Raw genomic sequence first — 6,973 nt, 5'->3', positions numbered from 1 at the left:
GTCGAAATGTTTTCTCTAAGTCTACATCTGTGATGCCTTAAAAGATTAAAGAATTGTATCTCAATTGATTATGGACAGCCTTTTCCCAGTGATGTCAGGGAAACAACTTTTAAGTAAAATATAACTTAGGTTTCAGGGCAAGATTTTTAGGCTCAAATGCATCTTGTGATACTTCTGCTGCCTCAAAATATTATAATCCTGGGGCAGCTGGGTAGCTCAGTTGGTTGAGTGTCCGACTCCTGGTTTCAGTTCAGGTCATGATCCTAGGGTCATGGATGGTGCCACGCATTGAGTTTGGCACTGAGCATGGGGCGTGTTTAAGGTTCTCTCTGTGTCTCTCACTCTTTGCCCTCTTTCCCACACATATGCTCTCTTTCTCTCTCTAAAATAAAAAATGAATTTTACATATTATTATAGTACCAACATAATATAATACCAATCCAGATTCCAGATTATTTCACTTATACAATATACAAAGTTCTTGCCTTAACATCTTTTTCCATGTGTCTTGTATTTCAGTATCTTTCACAAAGCTTGCTATATTGCTACTAATTTTATTTAACTCAGGCATTAATTGTGCGTGTGTGTGTGTGTATACATTGAAGACAGTACTAATTTTGTTTCTAATGCACACAATTTAATCAGACAGTACTTACAGAGCCCCTATGTCTTGTGGTATTGCACTTTTGTTTTTGGAATGAAAGCAAATGATTCTTTCTGTTGCGTTTCCAATATTGAGCCCTCTCACATTCATTAATTCCAGGTTGTCACGGAGCAGGAACCTGCAGCCTTGTAGTTCTACAGTCTGTGCATCTACAGTTTACTGAGATCTCTAGGATGGGATTTACAGTTAATGCTTACCTATTGAAAAATACTTCATAAATAAGTGGAAACTTGTCAAAAATTTAAAATAAAATAACACCATTATAAATTGAAATGACCATGTGCAGACATAAAACTAATTTAGATCTGGTTTATTTGAAGAACCCAGCTAAGTAGTATTTTTGTATATTATGGATTAAATACACTAACTGTCACCGGCCCCCCAGGTTCCAATTCCTACTCTGCCCCTCAATTGTGAATAAATTCAGAGAGAGCACTTAACGTCTCTGCTCTTGTGGTCCTCTTCTTCCTAAGGATTGCAGTGATGCCTGCCTCATGTATTTGTGAGAAATCAGAAGCGACCATCTGGGTGGTCGTTATAACAGTGATTCACACATACTATGTGTTCTGTAATGGTTGTTCATGCATCTCTTGGAAGACCTCAAATGACTGAAGAACTTTAAGTAATTATTTGAAAGTAGGAAGTGTTGGTGAGTGGAGAATATTGGATTTCAGCTGACATGATTCATGTGGCCCCTGCCTCTTATTCCCACACAGGATCCTCTAGCCCAGAAGACAATATCAGTCACTGAGGACACACAGCATGGCCACCAGGGATCTGGCAGTAGGAGTATCTTCTTAGTGCAGACTGTGCTTGGAATCCTGGGGAATTTCTCTCTTCTTTACCACTGTGACCTCCTTTCTTTCACTGGGTGTAGGCCAAGGCCCACAGATTTGGTTTTCAAGAAGCTGATTGTAGCCAACATTTTGGTCCTGTTCTCTCTTGGAATACACCATACAGTGTCATCTTTTGGGTGGTATAACATGTTCAGTGATTTTGGACGTAAATTTTCCCCTTATGTTCAGGGCATAGCCAGGGGTGTGTCCACTGGTGGGACCTGCCTCTCAAGTGTCTTTCAGGCCATCACGATCAGCGCCTGGAACTCCAGATGGGCAGCGCTTAAGGGAAAGCTCTCAAGTGCCTTGTCCCTTCACTTGTCCTGTGCTGAGTCTTGCAAATACTGGTAAACACGCTGTATCCCATATTTTTGAGTAGTATTCCATACTTTGAGCAACAAAAACATCACAAACAGGAAAATGTTTGGATACTGTTCAGCTGTTTGTTGTGACAAAGCTGGGGACTCATTGTATGCAGCGTTGTTATCATTCCCCGATGTGTTATATTTGGGGCTTGTGCTCTGGGCCAGCGGCTGCATGGTTTTCATCATGGCACAAGCAGGAGGTCCAACAGATTCATCAGACCAATGTCTCTGCCACGTCATCCCCTGTGTCCACAGGCACCAAAACCATTTTTCTCCTGATGAGCCCCTTTGTCTGCTTAAACACCCTTTCTTCTATCTTTAATATTATTTTGGGTCTTTTTGAAAATCCCAGCTGGGTTCTCTGGATCACTGCTTCAGGATTCACTCTGTTTCCCATCTATCAGCCCCTTTCTGCTCATGAGTCGTGACCCCAGGGTATCCACAGTTTGCTTCTCCTGGACAAAGAATATAAAGTCTCCTCATTCTATGAGTAAGATGTAAATTGTAAGTGTTTCGGTGATACTCATCTGGTAGTTCATTCCTCACTCTCAGAGTCCCCAGTACAATGATGAGAGGCTAACCCGAGAATGGTAAACATTACATATTGAGCATCTTCTTCAATTAAGCAATAAGTTGCAATAGTATTTGTAATGAAACATAGTTATCTTTAAGTATTCATGTGATTGAAGTTGTGCTAAACGCTTGCAGTGAAAGAGTTCAGAAATTATGCAGTGTAATATCTGGGTCCTGAAACAATCCGGATATCATTGAGAAGGCTTTGAGCGTGTCCATTAAATTTGTCACAGTAAATTTCCCAGAAGTGAAGTAGGCATGGAATTATAAGGACAGGAGCATGAATGGGTGCCTGGCTGGCTCAGTCAGTGGAGTGTGTGACTCTTGATCTCAGGGTTGTAAGTTTGAGCCCCATGTTGTTTGTAGAGTTACTTAAAAAAATTTTTAATCTTAAAAATAAAACCAGAAAGAGCATGAAAATGGACCAGGTCATCAGTGACACTGCAGAGAATAGTGCTGGAGGGAAAATAAAGTCAGCAAGTAAAGCTTTGGGGAGCCAGGTATAATTGTGTACATGTCATACCAGAGGGGCGGGAGTCAGTCATGTGAAGTATGATGTTTGGGAGCATGGGAGGTGAGCTTGTGGAAACATTTTCAGGGAGAAATGTACAGGTTGGACTGGAAAGGGTAGTGGACAGCATAGAATTACATTTTAGCTGATTCTTTTTTTTTTTTAACGTTTATTTATTTTTGAGACAGAGAGAAACAGAGCATGAACGGGGGAGGGGCAGAGAGAGAGGGAGACACAGAATCTGAAGCAGGCTCCAGGCTCCGAGCCATCAGCCCAGAGCCTGACGCGGGGCTCGAACTCCCGGACCGCGAGATCGTGACCTGGCTGAAGTCGGACGCTTAACCGACTGCGCCACCCAGGCGCCCCATAGCATACATTTAAAAGCTAAGCACAATGTCATTGCATTATGTAGTGTGCAACACTGCCTTTCCAGTGGAAGAACAACACTGTTCTATTTAGCATATCCCGTCTTTTTTGAATGGTGAGATTCATTTGAAAAATACAAAGGCCTGGGGTGCCTGGGGTGTCTGGGTGGCTCAGTTGGTAGAGTTTCCGACTCTTGATTTTGGCTCAGGTCCTGATCCCAGGGTTATGGGATCAAGTCCCCCATTGAGCTCCACACTGAATGGGGATCCTTCTTGGGATTCTCTGTCTCTCTCTCTCTCTCTCTCTGCCTCTGGCCCTCTCCCTGGCTTGTGAGTTCCATCTATCTGTCTGTCTGTCTGTCTCTCTCTTTCTCTGTTTCTCTAAAAAATTACAAAAAAATCTTTTAAAAAATATAAAGGCACAATCACTGGTAATAAGTATGTAGCTCAAGGAAAGTTCACAAAGCGATCACAGTTGTGTACTCGGAATTTTGTTCAATAAATAGACTATTGTCAAGCCCCAGATGCCCCTGCTCTTTTTCTTATGTCCTCCCCAGATTTTAGGCATATGTTATTATATTTATATCAATTTGTTTGTGAGTTCTTTGATTGACTTTTTACAGAAATATTCATTTTTACTGCTTGTGTGCTCCCTACGTTTATACTGTCACTTAGGATCTCTCCATTGCTCTCAGTGTTCCCCTTTTATATTTTTTGCAGGATACTGGTTTAATGATCACAAATTCCTTTAGTTTGTGTTTGTCTGGGAAACTCTGTCTCTCCTTTTATTCTGAATGATAGCCTTTTTAATAGAATATTTTTGGCTGTGGACTTTGCAAATCAGCACTTTAAATGCCTCAGGCCACTCCCTTCTGGGTTGCCAAGTTTCTGTTGAAAAATCTCCTGCTGCCTTATGGGTTACCTCTCATAAGTTAATGACTTCTTTTGTCTTGTGGCCCTTTAGATAAGATTTCTTTCTTTATCAGTATATTTTGCAAATTTAATTACAACAGGTCTTGGGGTGGATCTGCTTTTATTGACTTTTTGAAAAGTTTCTTCATTTATATTGAGAGAGTGACCAAGAGAGTGCAAGTGAGGTGCAGAGAAAGGGAGAAACAGAATCCCAAGAAGGCTCCATGCCCTCAGCAAGAAGCTCGATGTGGGGCTCGACCCCATGAACTGTGATATCATGAACTGCACCAAGGTCAAGAGTCAGACGCTTAACCAACTGAGCCACCCACTTCCCCCTGATTTTATTCATTTTGATGAGAGTTCCCTGTGCGTCCTGGACCTGGATGTCTCTCTCCTTCCTCAGATTAGGGAAATGTTCAGTAATTATTTCTTCAAATAAATTTTCTGCTCCCTTTTCTGTCTTCTGGGAGTCCTGTAATACAAATATTATTATGTTTGAAGGAGTCACTGAGTTCCTAAGTCTGCTCTTGTTTTGTATAAATCTTTTTGTCTCTTTTGTTCAGCTTTACTTTTCATTACTCTGTCTTCTAGGTCACTAATTCTAGGTCACTAGGTCACTACGTCTTCAATCCTGCTATTCCTTCCACCAGATGTGTTTCTCATGTGTTTATTTTTATTTAAAAAACATTTTTTTTAATGTTTATTTATTTTTGAGACAGAGAGAGACAGAGCATGAACAGGGGAGGGTCAGAGAGAGAGGGAAACATAGAATCTGAAGCAGGCTCCAGGCTCTGAGCTGTCAGCACAGAGCCTGATGCGGGGCTCGAACTCATCAACTGATGAGATCATGACCTGAGCCGAAGTCAGATGCTCAACCGACTGAGCCACCCAGGTGCCCCCCTCATGTGTTTATTGAGCCCTTTGTCCCTGCTGTGTTGTTCTTTCAATACGTATTAAGGGTCTCACTCGTGTCTTCCGGTCTTTCTCAAGTCTGGTGAGTATTCTTATGACCATTGATTTCAATTCTCTATCAGGTATGTTACTTGTATCTGTTTTGCTTAGATCTCTGGCGGTGGCCTGTCCTGTTATATTGTTTGCGATAGTTATCTCTGTCTCATCATTTTACTGCCTCTCTGTGTCTGTTTCTGTGTGTTAGGAAAGTCAACTGTGTCTTCTGCTCTTGAAAGTAGTGACGTATGAAGAAGAGATTCTGGAGTTTGCCCATGGTGCAGTGTCCTCTCCTAACCAGAACCTGGCACTTTGGGAGAGTATCTTATGCGTATTGCTGACCCCCTGCTGTTGTGTCTGGTTCACTTTTCCTTTCCGTGTGGTTGTGGGCACTGACTCTCTGCCTGTTGTGGACTGTACTTGCTCTCTGTGGTGTTAGTGGGGCCCTGGAGGCCAGTTGTGAGGGGAAGTGCCTGCCAGGGAATTTGGGAGCCAGGCACCGGTGGTAGCAAATTTGCCCTGGGCCTCCAGTCCTATGTCAGGTCCCACTGAGCACCGTGACGGCTGGAGGCTGTGTACCAGCACTGTCGGGCACAGGGGGGTGGTTCCAGTGTGGGACAGTGACTGAGGGTGTGTGACTGGGTGCTGCCTCTGTGTGGGTCTGTGGGCAACTTTAACAAAATTTGCCCTGAGCCCTTGGCTGAGGTTACAAGTGTCTGTGCAGCCCTGCTTCCTGCGGGTGGCTCTGTGTTTAACTGGTGGGTGGGAGAGGAAAATGACAGCTGCCAGCTACCTCATGTTTAAAGAAGTCCCCCGACCTGCTCTGAAATCTCTGTGAACAGATCTGCCTGCCTTTTCCCCTGGCATTGGGTAAACTGCCATGTTCGTGTGCCTCTCTGTGCAGGCTGCTATCTGTTTAATGGCTGGGACTCAGCCATTACTCACCCCCCAGCTCACCCAGGGCTGAGTGAGCTGACTGTGTAAGCTGCAGCCTTCAAGTCCCACTGGGTTTTACAAACTCCCAGAATTCAGCCCCTCTGGTTTTTAAAGCCAAACGTTATGGGGGTTAGTCCGACCGATGTGAACACGCCAGTGTGAGGGCCTGTTTCTCTGTCCTCCCTGTGAGCGGAGCTCACTCTGTTCTGTCGGCAGCCTCCTTCTGCCTTTGTGACCTTCCTAGGCTTTCAAATGTACCTTCTTTATATTTACTTGTGGAGATTGCTCTGCCAGTCTTCGGATCGCTCTCTGATATATTGACCTGGATGTGCATGTTGTCTAGTTGTAAATGTGGGATGTGGTGATCTCCTCCTACGCTGTCATGAGTTCCCAAGCTCCTCCGTCCCTGACATTTTGATCTCTGCAAGAGGACAGCCGCCACCCATTAGCCATTCACGCACATTCCGACCTCCCACATTGTGGGAACTACTGATGTGTTGTCCATCTGTTTGAATTTGACTCTTTTGCATATTTCCTATAAATGGAATCACGTAACATGTGGCCTTTAGCTTCTGGTGTCTTTCCCTTAGCATAGTGTTTTCAGGGTTGATGCATGTTGTACTATATGTCAGTATTTCAGTCCTTCTAATGGCTGAACAATATTCTCATTGTATGTTTACACATTTTGTTTCCTCCTTTGGCTTTTCTGAATAGTGCAGCTGTGAACATGTTTGTATATCTCTTTTGGAACTTTTATTTCAATTCTCTTTTATACTGAATAATAATTGACATATACCATTATAATAGTTTCAGATTTTATTTGTGTGTGTGTGTGTGTATGTGAGTGTGTGTGAGTGTGTGTG

General features: G+C 43.2%; 1 pseudogene; it reads left to right on the top strand.

Annotated features, from left to right (window-relative positions):
* Positions 1 to 1,343: 1,343 nt before the first annotated feature.
* LOC124511688 (vomeronasal type-1 receptor 4-like) lies at positions 1,344 to 2,366 on the top strand (annotated as a pseudogene).
* Positions 2,367 to 6,973: the final 4,607 nt, after the last annotated feature.

This window comes from Lynx rufus, unplaced genomic scaffold (assembly GCF_022079265.1).
Source record: "Lynx rufus isolate CCGP_SWC_20201006 ecotype Redwood Valley unplaced genomic scaffold, mLynRuf1.p SCAF_16, whole genome shotgun sequence".
In the NCBI taxonomy this organism is placed as follows: Eukaryota; Metazoa; Chordata; class Mammalia; order Carnivora; family Felidae; genus Lynx; species Lynx rufus.
The sequence above is the reverse complement of the archived record's forward strand: the minus strand, read 5'-3'. Positions and strand labels throughout refer to the sequence as shown.